Source organism: Hyla sarda, chromosome 3 (assembly GCF_029499605.1).
Source record: "Hyla sarda isolate aHylSar1 chromosome 3, aHylSar1.hap1, whole genome shotgun sequence".
NCBI lineage: Eukaryota > Metazoa > Chordata > Amphibia > Anura > Hylidae > Hyla > Hyla sarda.
In genome coordinates this window covers 24,570,517-24,590,297 of record NC_079191.1, presented here as the reverse complement: position 1 = coordinate 24,590,297, position 19,781 = coordinate 24,570,517, and the positions used below count along the sequence as shown (strand labels likewise).

The 19,781-nt window shown below is 47.8% G+C and overlaps 1 protein-coding gene across 4 annotated transcripts in view; it reads right to left on the bottom strand.

The window, feature by feature from the left end:
* The window catches only part of LOC130361199 (24-hydroxycholesterol 7-alpha-hydroxylase), a 137,471-nt gene that overhangs the window by 15,832 nt on the left and 101,858 nt on the right, over window positions 1-19,781 (bottom strand). The gene's annotated exons all lie outside the window — the stretch shown is intronic.

The window sequence follows — 19,781 nt, the reverse complement described above, 5'->3', positions numbered from 1 at the left end:
ATGTCAGCAGAGAGCTCTGTGTTCCAAAAAGAAAATAATTTCCTATGTAGTATTCAGTACCTAATAAGTACTGGAAGTATTAAGATTTTTTAATAGAAGTAAGTTACAAATCTGTTTAACTTTCTGGCACCAGTTAATAAAAAAAAGTTTTCCACCAGAGTACCCCATTAAAAGGGGTACTCCGCCCCTAGACATCTTATCCCCTATCGAAAGGGTAAGATCTCCCTGCTGCACCCAGCGTTCGTTTAGAGCGTCGGGTGCAGCGCCAGAGGCTCGTGACGTCACGGCCGCGCCCCATCAATGCAAGTCTATGCATATGCATGAATACCCCTTTAAGTCACCTGTTAACTTTCCAGATGCTGCTCTATATCTATCTATCTATATATAAGACGCACCCAATTTATAGGTGCAAAATCTAAAAAAATAAAGATTTTGAACCCAATAGTGGTCTTCAACCTGCGGACCTCCAGATGTTGCAAAACTACAACTCCCAGCATGCCCGGACAGCCGTTGGCTGCATAGGAGGTAATACTCACGTGTCCCCGCCGCTCCGTACGCGTCACCGCTGCCCTGGATGTCGCTTCATCGCTGTCGCCGTGTCCCCGTCGCCTTGGAACGTCTCTGCTGCCGGCCGGGTATCCTCGCTCTCTATCGCCGCCATCACGTTGTTACGCACACCGACGCACATACGCGACAACGTGATGACGAGGAAGGAGAGCGCCGGCCATACAGGGGATCCCTGAACAGAGAAGACACCGAGGAGGCAGGTAAGGTCCCTCCCGGTGTCCTGTAAGCACTAACCTGGCTATTCAGTCGGGCTGTTTGGGATGCCGCGGTGAAATCGCGGCGGTCCCGAACAGCCCGACTGAACAGCTGGGTTAGTGTCACTTTCCCTTCAGACGCAGCGGTCAGCTTTGATCGCCGCATTTGAAGGGTTAATACAGGGCATCACCGCGATCGGTGATGTCCTGTATTAGCCGCGGGTCCCGGCCGTTGATGGCCGCAGGGACCGCCGCGATAGGGGTGTATTCGCCGTATAAGACGCACCGACTTTTTCCCTCCTTCCTATGTCTGTTTCTTCCAGCTTGTCTACATATCCCCCCTTCATATCACATTACTGCACTCGCTAACATAACCAAATGAGTGGACTACCCCCTACATGATCATAAAGAAGAGAATAACAGAACACACACTATAAGCTAAGAAGCACACCAAGGTATACTTAGATAGATAACAATTTTATTTGATTTGAAAAAGAGAAAGACACACCAAATTCCTGCCATACATGATAATGTGGAGAGATACTCAAATCAATCAATAAAATCAATTAAAAAGACTCCTCAGAGCCACAACCCAGTCCTAGCGAGGGGCCATGAACCCCCTCAACTAGTGTGGCGCCCGTCCAGAACCTAAGATGTCACATATATGGAACAACCATCCGTGCCGCAAGTGAGTTAAGATAATAATAGATCTGAATAGGGATAGGCAAGTAAACACTATAAAATAGCTAGAAATCGTAAACCTTCTTACACAGAGTTAAAAACATCAAAGAGTATAAATACATATAGAGCAAAAATAGGATACACTGGTTGCGATTGCACAAGCCCTATGTAAATAATATGTAGCATACAGGAATACCTATGTGAACAATGCCAATCCCTCTAGTAATGTCAATCAACTCTTCCCTGCGGCCGGAATGGAGATGGTCAGACAAATGAATTAGGGTGAGGCCAGACGGGGCCAGTGAAGCCCCACGCGTTCCGTCGCTGCAAGGCGACTTCCTCAGGGGTACCGCAGGGTTCCTTTGGTTCCCCTGAGGAAGTCGCCTTGCCTCGACTGGGTTGTGGCTCAGAGGAGTCTTTTTAATTGATTTTAGAGTATCTCTCCACATTATCATGTATGGCATGAATTTGGTATGTCTTTCTCTTTTTCAAATCAAATAAAATTGTTATCTATTTAAGTATACCTTGGTGTGCTTCTTAGCTTATAGTGTGTGTTCTGTTATTCTCTTCTTTGTAGTTTGCTGTTTTTGCACACTGAAGGAGCACCCAAATGAGTACACAGTATGTGATTGAGCCCCCCTCTACATGTTTTTTTCCCCTACATGATCATGACACTCCTGTCCTGAAATACTCTGTGCTGCTGTGGGATCCTCAGTCTGAGACCTTTAACATTTGTCCATTCTCCTGGTCACATTATTAGTGGAGAGGTCACTGCCTCCCACAAGGTCAGCACCCTCCTCTCCTGCTGTAGTCCTCATTCCTATCACCTTGTTGTTGTTTTTTTCCCCCCTTCATCATCCCAAGCCAAGGTGCCTTCATTAGAGCAGAATACAATAAGGGGATTAGGTCCTTTATAAATGCACCTTAGGAAAGCTGAGCGCTGAGACATTGGGCTGAACGGGGGCGACCAAGACAGACAACGCCGTGATCTGCCAGTCTGAAATCCAAGCAGGCGGCCGCCGCTCAGAGCTCATTTCTGAGAGTACAGTATTTGTTTTCCTGCTAGCTGTCAATTCTGTTTCACCATTAAGGAAATAGTGTAAGGAACTCGAGAAGGCGGCTGCGGTTTCATGGCCCTGAAACTTTCATGGCTGGAGTTCCCATTGTATTCAGTTTATGGCCTGCAATTATAGACAATACATGCGTATACATACTGTATATATATATAGCTATAGGGAGTGCAGAGGCAACAGTCTCATCTAGGCCCTGGTGCTTGAGGGACCCCAAAGGCTCCTCTATCACTCATGAATGGGCCATTGGCCCAGACCTCTGATGAAGCTCTGAGGAGCGAAACATGTCAGGGAGGCTATGTGTTTGAGTTTTTAATAAGCCTGTGTCGCTAGTTATTTTTATACCTGTTAGGACTGCGGCCACCAACAGATTATATACTATGTAAAACAGATTACGCTATGTGTAAAGGGAGGATGCCCTCATAATGCCACAGTGACATATATACTACGTTATGACTGGTGACACTGGTATTTTTAAACTTTTTTGGGTTATACCCTTTAATACATACACAAATTAAAGTGAAGTTTTAGGGTGGGGTTATAGTAAGGGTATTGGTGATCCTTTGAGGAAGATTTGTGGGGTATGAAGGCTCCTCTATCACCATGGCACATGGAGGGGGGGGGTTACAGAAATGATAAGCTTCAGGTTATGCCCTCTGTATTGTTATCTCTGCCAACCTTAGATAGAGATGAATACAGTAGACTATGTTATATACGTAATTCCATATCCCTGTCAAACCGCAGGAAACAGGAGCGGGGTCCCAAACACTTTGATCCATTCTGAAACGCTCAAGTGTTTCAGAGAAATCAGAGTTTGAAAAAGCCGTCGGGACCCAGGTAACTTATCATTGGGGTGGTTCCCGGTGGCTGCATCTCTCACTATGCACAAATTGGGAGAGACATGTCACTTAGAGCTGACTCCGTTTGACTCCGATCGGCTCATTTAAGTAAATGGATTTCAGTGCTGGTCCGGCTGGGGTACAGGAGCGCCTGGTTGTCCCTCCCCCAGCCGGATCCGGTACCCGTAACGTAAAAGCGAGGTGTGAATGCAGCCTAACTCAGGATCAGTACAGGATCAGTACAGGATAAGTAATGTAATGTACACAGTGACCTCACCAGCAGAATAGTGAGTCCAGCTCTGGAGAGAGGTTGTGTTCTGCTGAGCTCCTAAGACTTCCAGAGAAGCAGTGATTTTCTTCCGCCCCTCCCCAGGTGTGTGGCATACACCTGGGTAGGTTCTCCTGCTATGGAGCCCAGGGGATTTGGAGCTTCATCTTGCACTCCCCGTACCCGGCCGGCGGGGGGTGCCAAGGAAAATGCCACGGCCAATAATCAGGACGGAATTAGGAGAACAACCAGGGCTCACAGTAATGTGGTGCCCCCTCCCCCGTCCTCAGCTGGGAGCTGCAAAGCTTTCAGCAAAAGCCCTGCAAGGAAAAGAAGCTCTTCCAGGCAGAGGAGTGCAGTGAAGGCAGCTGTGTCTGGACCCTCACAACCCCAGCAATGGGGGGTAAAGGGGAACAGAGAATCCCTGGCGACCTTTGGATCAAGAATCCATGCGAAGATGGCTGAATATGAACAGCTTGGAAAGCAGCTTCGTGGCCTTAGAGAAGATCTAAAGTTTGCCATCTATCAAGCGGATCAGGCACCTAAGGCAAAGAGATCAGCATTCAACACCAAGGTGAGGTCTCTGAGGAAAGAGGTGGAGGAGCTTGTGAGGAGGAGATCGGACATTGTGGAGGGTGCTGGGTTTCTTGGTGAGAAGCTAATTCATGAAGAGAGGTTCTCCAGCATGAGGGCCTCCAGAGGTTGTGAAAGTCAGCAAGATGAGGATTGTCGCAGTGAGGAGGAGGAGATGGAGGAAGGTGATGGAGGTGAGGAGGGCAATGTGAGTGAGGGGGATATGGACACTGTATCGGTATGTGCCACCATTGCTACCCCTGACCCCCCACTTACCCTGAGTGCAGACTATATAAACCCGGCTCAGGTGGCCTTACCTCCCTCCAGTGAGGATGATGATGGCAGTGACTGCGGTGAAGGCAGCGGCTTGGCAGACGGGGGTCTCCTGCGGGCGATTGTAATGCAGGAGTCACCCACCCGTCTAGAATTTTTTTCTTTTGGAGACGATTTGGGCCCAGAAGAGAAGAGGAGGAGAAAAAAAAAAAAGGCAAAAAAAGAAAGAAAACTGAGGGACAAGTGAAGTTTGTCTTTTCTCCCTTCCAGCAGTCTGGGTCGGCTGAAAAGTCGGTTCAGGGTGCTGGGTCCCCCAACCTGCCAGACCCCGTTACTGTAGTGGAGCGGGGCCAGCATGGGGGATACAGTAGTGCACCCAAAATGGCCGTGGGTGCTATAGAAAAAAAAGGGCACCCTCCTGTGAGGGGGGAGGGTGTCCAGTCACCAGAAAATGGTGGCAGATTCACCCGTTCAGTTGAAGTGGGCAGTACAGGTCCTGGCGCTGCAGGGCACTCTCCTGTGAGGGGGGGGGGGGGGGGAGTGTCTGGGCACCGGACCTTGTTGGTTCAGGGGGCGGTCCCTTAGGTGACGTGGTTGGTACCGGTTCTGGCGCCAGGGGCACTGCGCTGTAAAGGGGGAGGTTCCCTGTGCGTCGGCTGTAGCAGGCATAGCGGGAGTGAGTCCGGAGGGACAGTCATTTTGCGAGGGGGCGTGGCCACCTATGTCAGAGGCGGAGCGTGAGTCTGCACCCCAAGAGACGGGAAGAAAGAACTATGCAGCGCCAATTCTGAAACCGGCACCCATTAAACATGCAAAAGACCCAGCCAGCCCAGTCTGTAACACACCAAGGGAGAGTGTAGGCAAGAGTGAAAGTGAGAACAAAAATGGTAATGTGCAAAATGTGAATTATGGTGGTGTGCATGGGAGGAGTTGTGGTAGCAGTGTGGATGAGGGGGGAACTTGTGGAGTGCAAGAGAGGGGTGCAAGTAGGGTGCAAGAGAGGGGTGCAAGTGGGGTGCAAGAGAGGGGTGCAAGTGGTGGGCAAGAGAGGGGTGCAAGTGGAGTACTAGTGAGGGGTGCAAGTGGGGTGCAAGTGGGGTGCAAGAGAGGGGTGCAAGTGGGGTACAAGAGGGGTGCAAGAGGGGTGTAAGAGGGGTGCAGGAGAGGGGTGCAAGTGGAGTGCAAGAGAGGGGTGCTAGTGAAATGCAGGTGAGGAGTGGTAGTGGAATGGCAGAGAGAGGTGTTATGGCTGATGTTTCTGTCAAGAATAAGGGTACTGGTTTGGTTTCTGGTTCGACTGCCCCCCCGGTAGTGGCTGCTTCTCCCAGAAGCTATGCCAGCGTCACTGCCGGGGGATCCCCATCTCCATCTGGCTCTGGGGGTCACATGCAACAGCGCCTCCTGGAGGCTCTACGTAGGGGAGACAGGTCAATCCAGGTAGAGGGGAGGGGTGAGGTTGACCTGTCTTTTTGGATAGAAAGACACGGCTTAGGCGCCTTCTGAGAACAAAACGGGGAGGTGGTCTGGTCCCTCCCGACATCCGGGCAGGAAACTGGCCGTAGGAATGTGGTCCGTTTAGTGTGGAGGGGCGAAGATGCGTGTCCGCCTCGGGGAAAGGTGGTTGAGCTCCTCCTCCAGATGGAATTCAGGGCAAGTGACATCTTTGCCCTTATCCACCCCTACGGTACTTCCGAGTTTGACATCAGCTTCGCTCGGCCAGAGGGTTTGGAACTTTTCTGGTCGAACTATGAGGTGGTGAAAAGCAAGCCCGGCTGGCGGGATTTCGCCGTAAAGGCGATATCCCGTCAGAATTTGGTCAAGAAAGTGACCGTTTTGACACGTAACGAGTCACTCTCTTGCTATGATATCATGACCTGGCTCAGCCGATATGGGGATGTGACGGACATGCCAAAAAAGAACTTTGACGAACATGGGATCTGGTCTGGGGCCTGGACGTTTTCCGTCAAACTGAAGCGTTCGGGGAGCACTGTTGCCCACATCCCATCAGCTGCTTTTCTTGGGAGAGACAGAATCCAAGTTTTCTACCAGGGGCAACCCAAGGTTTGTCACAGGTGTGGCAGCCCCACTCACTTTAGCGCAGCCTGTACCGTGCAGGTCTGTGCACTGTGCGGTGGGGTAGGTCATCTTGCCGCATCCTGTAGGCAGATCCGGTGTCATATGTGTGGTGTCTTAGGACACCCTTTCAGCCGTTGTCCCAGCGCCTTTGCCCGTGCGACGGTCACCTTGGCTGGAGACGGCAGTAATGTTGCTTCAGCCGGGGAGGGTACGAGTGTGGGTGAAGGTGCAACAGGGTCAGTAAAGAGGAAAAGTCCCGCGAAGCTGAGGCGGGAGGCTAATCGGAGAAGGAGCAGGGAACTGGAGAGTTCCCATGTGGCAGGGGTAGCTTCTGGCCCTGCCCCAGAGGTTAGTCCTGAAACTGCTGAGGCCCTGGAGGAGAATGTGCTGGATGAGGAAATGAGGAGAATCTGTAGAGAAGAGGGCAGCAAGGCCGATCTTTCCGATTCCTCCCACTATGAAAGTGTGGATGAGGAGGGTGAAGAGAGGCCAAAAAAGAAGGGCAGTAAAGGGGGAAAGAAGAGGTCGGAGCCCTCTTGTCCCCGTAATACTGACCAGGTCCCAAGCGGAAGCCTACCTGCCCCCCCTCTGATTGATCTGTCTAACCGGTACTCTATCCTCGATGCCATCTCCTCCCCCTCCTTGGAGGGGGGGGGGTTGAGGATGGGGTGCCTGAAGTGGGGGAGCCTCCAGGGGGAACTGGGCCCTGTCCTGATGGGGCTGTTTCCTCAGGGGATGGGGCCAAACCAGAGCCAGGTGGAGATGGGGATTCAAAAATGGACCAGTCTGAGTCCAAAAAAAGGTTGAAAGAGAAAGAAGCCTCCTCATCTGGGGATGAGGGGGTAAAGAAAAAACAGAAATGAGGGCTTAGGGCCGTCTAACTCAATCACCCATGATGGCGGTGTGAGGTGTTTTTTTGCGTCCCCGTAGATCCGTGCGTCCGCTCCTACCCCAGCTCTCCGAACATTTCCGAAGCTAGAACTGGGGGAGGGCAGAGTAAGGGGAGGGAGGAGGTTTACGCCCCCTCCCTCATCTCCCTCCCCGAGCTGAGGACGTAAATCTCCACGGCAGGTCCCCTCCCTCATCTCCCCGAGCTAAGGACGTAGAGCAGTGCTCCCAATGTGTAAAGGGGGACATACTGTACTGGCTAAAGGGGGACAAACTTTACAGGCTAAAGGAGGATATATTGCACGGGCTAAAGAGCCTGTGCAGTATATCCCCCTTTAGCCCATACAGTATGTCCCCCTTTAGCCCGTGCAGTATGTCCCCCTTTAGCCCGTGCAGTATGTCCCCCTTTAGCCCGTACAGTATGTCCCCCTTTAGCCCGTACAGTATGTCCCCCTTTACACATAGAGCTCATTGGGAGCACTGCTCTACGTCCTCAGCTCGGGGAGATGAGGGAGGGGACCTGCCGTGGAGATTTACGTCCTCAGCTCGTGGAGATGAGGGAGGAGACCTGCCGTGGCGATCTATGTCCTCAGGGAGGGGGCGTGCCGTAGAGATCTGCGTCCAGCCGAGCTCAGGGAGGGGAGATGAGGGAGGGGGGCGTAAACCTCCTCCTTCCCCTTGCTCTGCCCTCCCCCAGTTCTAGCTTCAGAAATGTTCGGAGAGCTGGGGGAGGAGCGGACGCATGGATCTACGGGTGCGCAAAAAACCACCTCACAGCGGCACTCACCCCATTGACGCTGGCATCTACTAACTGTGCCAGCATGAAGTCGGATACGGCTAGATTTGCAGCCTTTGATTTTCTCAGCCGTGTTGAAGCCGACATTTTCTTTTTACAAGAGACCAGGTTGTCAGATCTTGCCTCCCTGATAAAAGCCAGGAGAGAGTGGAGGCGCGGTCCCTCCCACTGGTCTCTTGCGGCTGAGCCGTATAGTGGGGTGGCGGTCCTTTTTTCCGCTCCTGTTGAATGCAGATGGGTTATTGAGTTAGAAATGGGGAGGTGCCTGATCTTAGATGTCCTCATGAAGGGGCAAGAGCTCCGGCTTATTAACATCTACGCCCCGCAAACCAAGTGGGACCGTAAAGATCTCCTTATGAGGATTAAGCCCTTTCTTTTTACAAGCCGACAGGTGATCTTTGGAGGGGATTTCAATACTGTCACGAGATCCCAAGATAGGAGAGGCTCCAATGATCGGTTGGCTTATGATAGCATAGCTCTCAATAGTATAGTTAGGGAAGCTCGCCTAGAGGATGCCCACATCCGGAGCCCCTCAAGCCACGCGGGTTTTATCTTTCATCGAGGTAGCTGCAGGTCTAGAATAGACAGGTTTTATTTAAAGGAGGAAGCCATCTCTTCCACAGTGTCCGTGGTTGAGGTGGAGTTCTCCGATCACTGTATGATTTTGTTTTCCCTGAAAGTTTCAGAGACCCCCGGATGGGTAAAGGTTATTGGAAGCTGAATTCGTCCCTCCTGGAGGAAGCGGAGGTAAGACAGTCCTTTGAGGATTTTCTTCAGAGTCAGGTACCTTTACTGGACCTATGTTGTCGAAAGTCAGAGTGGTGGGAGATATTCAAGAAGCGGGTTGCGGGGTTCTTCCGCCAGCTCTCGAGCCTCAGGTCCCTGAACAGGTATCGCTTGTATCAGGGCCTGGGGAGGAAACTCGAGCTTCTCGTCTCGACTGGAGGTAGCCGGGAGGATATCTCCAGAGTGAAATCCTTGCTGATGAGGTGTCAGTACGATAGGCACGCATCTTTGGTTTTTGAGAGGGATTTCGGGAAGTACTGCTCGCCAGACCCTTACAGAAACTGTAAGATGTCAGTAAGTAGTAAAGTAATTTCAGGACTGATTGATAGTACGGAATCTCTGAATCGGTCCAGATCAGGGATCTTGGAGGTTGTCAGATCCTTCTACTCGCACCTCTTGGGAAGGAAGAATCTAGATCGAGACAGGATGTCAGCTTTCCTGGCTGAAACCATTCCTGAGCCAGGGGTAGACCCCTCTCTTGATGTTTTGGCAGAAGAAATCAGGGAAGAGGAAGTGAGACTGGCGATCGAGGGGCTTGCCCCTAAGAAGTCGCCAGGTACGGATGGCTAAACATCCGAGTGGTACAGGACCTTTAACCACTTAAGGACCAATGACGTCCTGGGACGTCATGGCACCCTGGGCCTTAAGGACCAATGACGTCCCAGGATGTCATGGCGTTTTCCGGTCCCTGACGCTCGCCGGGCAGAGATCGGAAGCGGATGCCTGCTGAAATGCTTCAGCAGGCATCCAGGGCAAACGTCGATGGGGGCCATGTAGGCCCTTGCGATCTGCGGCGATACCGGGCTGATCGGGTCTCTGGGACCCGACCGCCCGGTAATTTTGCGTGATCCCGGTTGTCACAGACAGCCAGGACCATGCTGGAGGCTAGGAGCGAGGTGGCAAGCCTGCCACCTCCTCCTATCCCCTGCGATCCAACCGACCAATCGCAGGGGGGGGGCGGTTACTTCCTCCCGCCCTGCCCGGTCCCTGGAAGTCCGTAGAGGATGGGAGGAAGACTGGAGGACGCAGCGGGGGACGGGGGAGTGCTGGGTCCCTGAAGACCCAGATCCCGGCAATTAAGACGGCGGCGGCGGCAACAGGTGGGTTCCTCTTCAGCCGCGGTCTGGCCCTTTACAGCAATGCACGTCGCCGTAAAGCGACATGCATTGCTGTATTGGGACCCTGTATACTACAACTCCCAGCATGCTCAGACAGCCCTTTTGCAACATCTGGAGGTCAACAGTTTTGGGACCACTGTGCCCTTCCAGATGTTGCAAAACTACACATCCTCAGCATGCCCTTACTGTCCAGGCATGCTGGGAGTTGTAGTTCTGTAACATCTGGCCCTTCAGGAAGGGCACAGATTGGGAACCACTGTATTAGTGGTCTGCAAACTGTAGTCCTCTAGATGTTGCAAAACTACAACTCCAAGCATGCTGGGAGTTGTAGTTCGGCAACTTCTGGCTCTAAAGATGTTGCCGAATTACTACTTCCAGCATGCCTGAGAATGTTTGGGAGTAGTGGTTTTGCAACAACTGGAGGCACACTGGTTGGGAAACATTGTCTGTTTCCTAACTCAGTGTTTCCCAGCCCGTGTGCCTCCAGCTGTTGCAAAACTATAACTACCAGCATGCACTGATAGTCTGTGTATGCTGGGAGTTGTATTTTTGCAACAGCTGGAGGTCCCCCCCCCCCCCCCCCACTGTGAATGTACAGGGTACATTCACATGGGCAGGGGGCTTACAGTGAGTATCAGGCTGCAAGTTTGCAATGCAGCAAATTTTGCGCGACAGCTCAAACTTGCAGCGGGAAACTCGATGTAATCCCCCGCCCGTGTGACTGTACCATAAAAACACTACACTACACTAACACACAATAAAATAAAAAGTTAAAAACGCTACATATACACATACCCCTACACAGCCCCCCTCCCCTCCCCAATAAAAATGAAAAATGTCTGGTACGCCACTGTTTTCAAAATGGAGCCTCCAGCTGTTACAAAACAACAACTCCCAGTATTGTCGGACAGCCGTTGACTGTCCAGGCATGCTGGGAGTTTTGCAACAGCTGGAGGCACCCTGTTTGGAAATCACTGGCGTAGAATACCCCTATGCAAATCCCCAATTCAGGCCTCAAATGCGCATGGCGCTCTCACTTCGGAGCCCTGTCGTATTTCAAGGCAACAGTTTAGGGTCACATATGGGGTATCGCCGTACTCGGGAGAAATTGCCTAACAAATTTTGGGGGGCTTTTTCTCCTTTCACCCCTTATAAAAAGGTGAAGTTGGGGTCTACACCAGCATGTTAGTGTAAAAAAAAAAAATTTTTACACTAACATGCTGGTTATGCCCTATACTTTTCATTTAGACAAGAGGTAAAAGGGAAATAAGCCCCCCAAAATTTGTAAGGCAATTTCTCCCGACTACAGAGAAACCCCATATGTGGGCGCAAAGTGCTCTGGGAGCGCACAACAAGGCCCAGAAGGGAGAGTGCACCATGTACATTTGAGGTGATTTGCACAGGGGTGGCTGATTGTTACAGCGGTTTTGACAAACGCAAAAAAAACAAAACCCCACATGTGACCCCATTTCGGAAACTACACCCCTCATGGAATGTAATGAGGGGTGCAGTGAGAATTTACACCCCACTGGTGTCTGACGGATCTTTGGAACAGTGGGCTGTGCAAAAATTTTGTACAGCCCACTGTTCCAAAGATCTGACAAACACCAGTGGGGGGGGGGGGGGTAAATGCTCACTGTACCCCTTGTTACGTTCCTCAAGGGGTCTAGTTTCCAAAATGGTATGCCATGTGGGGGTTATTTTGCTGTCCTGGCACCATAGGGGCTTCCTAAATGCGACATGCCCCCCGAGCAAAATTTGCTCTCAAAAAGCCAAATATGACTCCTTCTCTTCTGAGCATTGTAGTTCGCCCATAGTGCGCTTCAGGTCAACTTATGGGGTACCTCCATACTCAGAAGAGATGTGGGTTAGAAATTTTGGGGGGTATTTTCTGCTATTAACCCTTGCAAAAATGTGAAATTTGGGGGGGAAACACACATTTTAGTGACATTGTTTTTTTTTTACGTATGCAAAAGTCGTGAAACCCCTGTGGGGTATTAAGGCTCACTTTATTCCTTGTTACGTTCCTCAAGGGGTCTAGTTTCCAAAATGGTATGCCATGTGGGTATTTTTTGCTGTCATGGCACCTTAGGGGCTTCCTAAATGCGACATGCCCCCGAGCTAAATTTGCTCTCAAAAAGCCAAATATGACTCCTTCTCTTCTGAGCATTGTAGTTCGCCCGTAGTGCACTTCAGGTCAACCTATGGGGTACCTCCATACTCAGAAGTGATGGGGTTACAAATTTTGGTATGCCATGTGTTTTTTTTTTCCTGTTCTGGCACCATAGGGGCTTCCTAAATGCAACATGCCCCCCAAAAACCATTTCAGAAAACGTACTCTCCAAAATCCCCTTGTCACTCCTTCGCTTCTGAGCCCTCTACTGCGCCCGTCGAACAATTTACATAGACATATGAGGTATGTGCTTACTCGAGAGAAATTGGGCTACAAATATAAGTATACATTTTCTCCTTTTACCCCTAGTAAAAATTCAAAAATTGGGTCTACAAGAACATGCAAGTGTAAAAAATGAAGATTGTGAATTTTCCCCTTCACTTTGCTGCTATTCCTGTGAAACACCTAAAGGGTTAAAATGCTGACTGAATGTCATTTTGAATACTTTGGGGGGGTGCAGTTTTTATAATGGGGTCAATTGTGGGGTATTTCTAAGATGAAGACCCTTCAAATCCACTTCAAACCTGAACTGGTCCCTGGAAATTTTGTGAAAAATTGGAAAATTGCTGCTGAACTTTGAAGCCCTCTGGTGTCTTCCAAAAGTAAAAACACATCAATTTTATGATGCAAACATAAAGTGGACATATTGTATATGTGAATAAAAAATTTTAAGGGGGGGGAATATCCATTTTCCTTACAAGCAGAGAGCTTCAAAGTTATAAAAAAAATGCAAGATTTTCAATTTTTTAATCAAATTTTGGAATTATCACTAAGAAACTATGCAAGTATCGACAAAATGTTACCAATAATATAAAGTAGAATATGTCACGAAAAAATATTCTCGGAATCAGAATGATAGGTAAAAGCATCCCAGAGTTATTAATGTTTAAAGTGACAGTGGTCAGATGTTCAAAAAACGCTCTGGTCCTAAGGTGTAAAATGGCCTGGTCCTTAAGGGGTTAAGAAGTCTTTAGCTCCCCTCTTGACTGAGGTATTCAATGAGTGTCTCTCCTCGGGCACTCTGCCGAAGTCAATGAGGAGGTTCGCCCTGATTCTTCTGTCAAAGGGTAAAGATCCCAGCCGGATTGAGAATTGGAGGCCCATAGCTCTTCTCAATACGGACAGGAAGCTTCTGGCCAAGATACTGTTTAATCGGCTGGTGAAGTTTGCACCCCGGCTCCTTTCGGGGGCCCAGCATTGCTCAGTTCCAGGCCGCAGCACCTTAAGCGCTTTCCTTAGTGTCAGGGAGGCAGTGGAGCGGAGTAGTGCAGGTCTCTGGAAGGGGTACTTGCTGTCCCTGGATCAGGCCAAAGCATTTGATCGGGTGAACCACGAGTACCTCTGGTCCGTCCTCCTGAGATATGGCTTACCGAGTACTTTTGTTAATTGGCTTAAGATCTTGTATGCAGGGGCAGAGAGTTTCCCTCTGGTGAACGGTTGGTCTGGCCGCTCTTTTGAGGTGGGGTCCGGAGTCCGTCAGGGTTGTCCTTTGAGCCCGCTTTTATACGTGTTCGCAATCTATCCCTTCGTCCGGAGGGTAGATTGTGGGCCGTTGGCGGGAGTCGGGATGAGTCTGGCGGAGCTGGATGTCACCCAGAGAGTGGTGGCGTACGCTGATGATGTCACCATTTTCGTGTCTTCGAGAGAGCAGGTCGATGTGGTGATGTCGGAGGTGGAACGCTACTCGTAGGCATCCGGGTCCAAGATCAACCGGGATAAGTGTGAAAGTCTCTGGCTGGGAGGGGGAGATCCCACGTTTGATCTCCCGGACACCCTCCCAGGGCCCCAAGACTCAGCAAAAATTGTGGGCATCACATTCGGCCAGGATGATTCTCCCACCAAAAACTGGGACGGTAAGCTACAGGATGCCACTCATAGGGTGGATCAGTGGAAGGGTTGGTCTATGACCCTCAGGGAAAGGGTACACCTGATCAAATCGTACCTGCTCCCCTTGTTTATCTATCTGGGCAGTGTATGTATCTTGCCAGAGGCTTACTACACTAGGATCTACAGCCTGTTTTTCCAACTGTTATGGGGGAACAGGATGAACCTAGTCAAGAGAGAGGTTACGTACCGCACAAGGAGACTAGGGGGTTTATCTATGGTAAACCCTGTGGTGTTCTTAACAAACACCTTCTTGAAAGCCAACATCTCAAACCTCTGGTCAGAGAGGGCTCCTCCGTGGGTACTCTCCTGCAGGGAATGGTTTCGGCCTTTCTTCCAGGAATGGGAGACAGGAGGGCAAGTGAAGGACCTCCGTACGCCCCATGGGCATCTTCCGGCTTACGCTACCCCGACTCTGAAGGCGATACGTCGGTGGGGTCTGGGAGTGTGGGAGATCAGGACCCAGTCAAGGCAGTTCCTTGACAAACGGGTTCTGTTGACCCACTTCCAGAAGCCTCTGGCGCTCAGGGACTGCCCAGGTCGGGATCTGAGGGTGGGGTTGTATCTCTTGAATATGAAAAGGATCCCCCAGAAGTTTTGGGACTTGGCCTGGCGCTGCTTTCAGGGGAAGCTATATGTGAGGGACAATTTGAAGTGCAGGAGATCTGATGACCGGGGATGTCCCCGAGAAGAGTGCGGGGACATGCTGGAAAGCATGGACCATTTCCTGCTTCTTTGTCCCTTTAATATAAGGGTCTACAACTGGGTGGGCGCTTCCATCGGCTGGAGTCAACTTGCCGGCCTTACCTATCCAGAGTGGGCTTATGGGGCATTCAGGAACCTGGGTGGCCGAGATCGGGGCACTTTGTTTTTAGTCAGCTTAGTGGTTAGGTACTACACGTGGAATGCACGGTGTTTAGTGTCTAATCAGCGCAAAGTCCTCTCCGAGGTGGAGGTCTGTAGGAACATCACCGGTGACCTCGGGAAGATCAGGTCTTTGGAGTATGGCAGTCTTGGTACCAGTAGGGCTTCTCTCCTATGGAGAGGGTTTTCTTTTGATGTGCCCTAGGTACTAGACCTTTTGGGTAGAGTACCCTTGTTTTTGTTAGGGACAGTGATGCAGGGACAGGGTTAGGGTGATAGTAGGGTCAGTTTATCTTTAGGGATAATGGTAGGGTGAGAGGTAGGGTGCAGTTAGGGAAAGAATATACATTTTGTATGTATCAGGATTGCCATCCTTCTTCCTGGTGGTGGGCTAATGCATGTGCACCCTAGCTTTTTGTTTTGTTTTCAGATGCTAAGGTTATGAAGGGCTTACAGGCACCGAACTTGGGCCTAAAGTGGGTTGTATTGTTTGCTTATGTATGTTAAAGCTGGTTATGGTTAAGTTGGTTGGGAGGAGTTCTAGGTTGGGAGGGTATATTTGTGGGTGGTGGTGGTCTTTTCTTTTGGTGGACCTGGCATGGGTCAGTTGTGGACTGGACATTGAGGACTATGAACTGTATGGACTCTGACCCATGTACAGGAGGGCGGGTGGTGTGGGTGAAGGGTCAGTTTAGTGTAGAATGTTCTTTTATATTTGTAGGTGTATATAGTTTGTGTATAGTATTGTACATAGTAGTGTATATAGTTAGTTATGTATATAGTATGTATAATGTATGTAATATTATTATTTAAAAAAAAATGGAGCATTTTATTTTTATTTTTTTTGTTAAGTATATAGTATTTATAGTAGAGATAGACATGGCAGTCGAACCAGTTTTGTTTTTGTAGTAATGTTTCTTTAGTATCCCGTTGTGGATTTCTTTTCTTTGGTTTATATATGTAGTATGTAGTAAAGATGTGTGTAAGCATGTGTGTATTGTGTTTTCTGAGATATTTTCCCGAGTTTGTGTATTTTGAGTTGAATTTAATTTATTTATTTATTTATTTTTGGTTTCTTGGTTAAATGTAGTTAATATATGGATATATGTGTGCATGTGTGAATGTGGTATAGTGTTATTATTATTATTATTATTATTAATAATATTATTATTTAAAAAAAAAAAACATGGTGTGCAGTGTGAGTGCTTGTTGTGTTTTCTATGTATGATTTTTCCCGAGTTTGGGTGTTTTGAGTTAAAGCGAAATAGTGCTATTTTTATGTTTCTTATGAGTGTGTTGTTTGGCTATGAAAGGTGTAGTTATAATATTTCTAGTTCTAGTAGGAAAGCTGGGCTGGCCGGTTAGGCAGGATTTTTGTTCTTTTATTTAAATGTAAAGTTTGGGTTTATGTTATTTCATGTTGTTGTTTTCCGTTATGGCAAAGTTGTGCTGGTTTATGTTTTGTTATGATTTATATTTTTCTAATAAAAGATTTACAGGATATAACACAGGATCAGTACAGGATAAGTAGGGTAATGTATGTACACAGTGACCTCACCAGCAGAATAGTGAGTACAGCTCTGGAGTATAATACAGGATATAACTCAGGATCAGTACAGGATAAGTAATGTAATGTATGTACACAGTGACCCCACCAGCAGAATAGTGAGTACAGCTCTGGAGTATAATACACGATATAACTCAGGATCAGTACAGGATAAGTAATGTAATGTATGTACACAGTGACCTCACCAGCAGAATAGTGAGTACAGCCCTGGAGTATAATACAGAACTTCATATATAAAATATATCCATATAAATAGTATTACAAAAGTAGACACATGATTTAACCTAACATGTTTCCATATTTCCCGTTCACACTTTGTATTTTATTTTTATGTCTGTCTTTAAACAAGCCATAATCTGCCTTTTTTTGTTGTATTTGGTGCTTTCCAGGAAACATAACAGCGCCCTATTGTGCCATGAAGCTGTAAAGGTAAATGACCCTCAGGTCTGCTGTTTCCAGCCAGTCGGCATCTTGTCCCACACACAATGTTATACGATCCGTAAACGTTAGTAATAGCGGTGAAGGTCATCATTCTGTCAGCGGGGTGGCCTGAATCCAGCACCTACACGGCTATCAACACTCATTTTCCTCTTTCTATCTGTGATTCATATGACAACAATGAGAAATATGTGAGGTAATGGACGGCATCACATCACACCGCGCCGTTCAGGGGTGACCTGGACTTTCCACTGTGACACTGGGCTGATTAAGTTAATGAGATGCCACCTAATACTTCATGCCAAGGGGCTCTGGTGGAACAAACAGGAGGCGCCCAAGACACTTACACTCAGCAACGATAAAATATTAAGGCAGTGTTTTCCAACCAGGGTGCCTCCAGCTGTTGCAAAACTACAACTCCCAGCATGCCCGGACAGCCTTTGGCTGTCCGGGCATGCTGGGAGTTGTAGTTTTGCAACAGCTGGAGGCACCCTGGTTGGGAAACACTGTTTTAGGGTGCGTTCACACTGAGGAATAGGAGAGGAATCCTTAAAGGGGTACTCCGGTGAAAACCTTTTTTCTTTGAAATCAACTGGTGGCAGAAAGTTAAACATATTTGTAAATTACTTCTATTAAAAAATCTTAATCCTTCCAGTACTTATTAGCTGCTGAATGCTACAGAGGAAATTCATTTCTTTTTGGAACACTGACGACATCACGAGCACAGTGCTCTCTGCTGACATCTCTGTTCATTTTAGCAACCATGCAGAGCAGATGCAGAGCAGATGCATAGCAGATGTATGCTAAGGGCAGCATGGTAGCTCAGTGGTTAGCCCTGCTGCCTTGCAGTGCTGGGGACTTGGGTTCAAATCCCACCAAGGACAACAATAAATAAAGTGTTATTAGTATTATTATAACAACGTCAGCAGAGAGAACTGTGCTCGTGATGTCATCAGAGAGGATTCCAAAAAGAAAAGAATTTCCTCTGTAGTATTCAGCAGCTAATAAGTACAGGAAGGATTAAGATTTTTTAATAGAAGTAATTTACAAATATGTTTAACTTTCTGCCACCAGTTGATTTAAAAGAAAAAAGATTTTCACCGGAGTACCCCTTGAAAGGGGTTATCCAGGAAAATATATATATCATTTATATATCAACTGGCTCCAGAAAGTTAAACAGATTTGTAAATTACTTCTATTTAAAAAAATCTTAATCCTTTCAGTACTTATGAGCTTCTGAAGTTAGGGTTGTTCTTTTCTGTCTAAGTGCTCTCTGATGACACCTGTCTCGGGAACCACCCAGTTTAGAAGCAAATCCCCATAGCAAACCTCTTTTAAACTGGGCGTTTCCCGAGACACGTGTCATCAGAGATCACATAGACAGAAAAGAACAACCTTAACTTCAGAAGCTCATAAGTACTGAAAGGATTAAGATTTTTTAATAGAAGTAATTTACAAATCTGTTTAACTTTCTGGAGACAGTTGATATATAAAAAAAAGTTTTTCCCTGGAATACCCCTTTAAGTTTTTTTTTCCCCGCCCAAAATTTGCACAAATTTTGCGCAAAGTTTACACGAAAATCGCAGGAATCCTCGCAACGGAATGTACTTTTTTTTGTGCGAAAATTGCACGGAATTCTGCGTAGATTTTGCGTGCGGATTATAGGAGGAAACAGTTTTTTTTTGCTGGACTACAACCACCAATTGGAATTTCCCTTTTTATTAATTTATTTTTTCGTGCGGAATTTCCGTGCAAATTTTGCACAAATTCCGTGCGGAAACGATTTCAAGCGGATAATTTCTTACCATTGACTTCAATGGACTTCTGCTCGCGTATTCCGGAACGGAATTCCGCGGCGAAGTTTTAGTTTAGCAACAGCTGTAGGCACCCTGGTTGGGAAACACTGTATTAGGATGCGTTCACACTGAGGAATAGGAGAGGAATCCTCGCATAAAAAATTCCGCAACGGAATTTACGTTTTTTTTTTCGTGCGAAATTTGCACAAATTTTTTTGCGAAAATCGCACGGAATTCTGCGCAGATTTTCCGTGCGGAATATAGGAGAAAACTTATTTTATTTTTTTTGCTGGACTACAACCACCAATTGGAATTTCCCTTTTTCTAAAAAAAAATTTTGTGCGGAATTTCCGCGTATATTCCGTGTGGAAACGATTTTAAGCAAAAATTTTTTTACCATTGACTTCAATGGACTTCTGCTCGCGTATTCCGATAGAAGAATGAACATGTTCTTTCTTCTAGCGGAACGGAATTCCGCGGCGAAGTTGTAGTTTTGCAACAGCTGTAGGCACCCTGGTTGGGAAACACTGTATTAGGATGCGTTGACACTGAGGAATAGAAGAGGAATCCTCGCGTGAAAATTTCGACAGAGAATTTAAGTTTTTTTTCCCCGAAAATTGCACAGAATTCTGCGCAGATTTTCTGCGAGGAATATAGGAGGAAACTAGGTTTTTTTGCTGGACTTCAACCACATATTGGAATTTCCTTTTAATTTTTTTTCGTGTGGAATTTTTGCGTGAATTCCACGGGAATTTTGCGCAAATTCAATGCGGAAACGATTTAAAGTGGAAGCATTTTTACCATTGACTTCAATGGACTTCAGCTCGCGTATTCTGCAAGAAGAATGAACATGTCCTCCTAGTGTGAACAGTGCAGAGTAAAATACATTGAAATCAACGGGCAAAGCAGATGTTAATTATTTCTAAGCAG